Genomic DNA, 313 nt, shown 5'->3' on the forward strand with positions numbered 1-313 from the left:
GTGGCCACGGAGGACGAGAGCGACTCCCTGACAACCTATTTAATCATTTCATTGACCTTTGTCTCACTCCTCTTCCTCGCCTCCCTCATAGCCTTCCTCACTCACAAGATTTGCAAGAGAAAGGAGCTGAAGGATGGACAGGTGTTTTATGGTGCTGGCAACCTGCAGAGTGAGCTGGTTGATGCTGCCACGGCTGGGACCCTTCCCCACGGCTATTGCTATGAGATCAGCCTCACAACAGGCTCAGGCAACAGTGAGTTCAAGTTCCTGAAGCCCATCCTCCCCAGCCTGCCACCACAGCAGTGCTTCATGG

Source organism: Calidris pugnax, unplaced genomic scaffold (genome assembly GCF_001431845.1).
Source record: "Calidris pugnax isolate Ruff unplaced genomic scaffold, ASM143184v1 scaffold1598, whole genome shotgun sequence".
NCBI classification, from domain to species: Eukaryota; Metazoa; Chordata; class Aves; order Charadriiformes; family Scolopacidae; genus Calidris; species Calidris pugnax.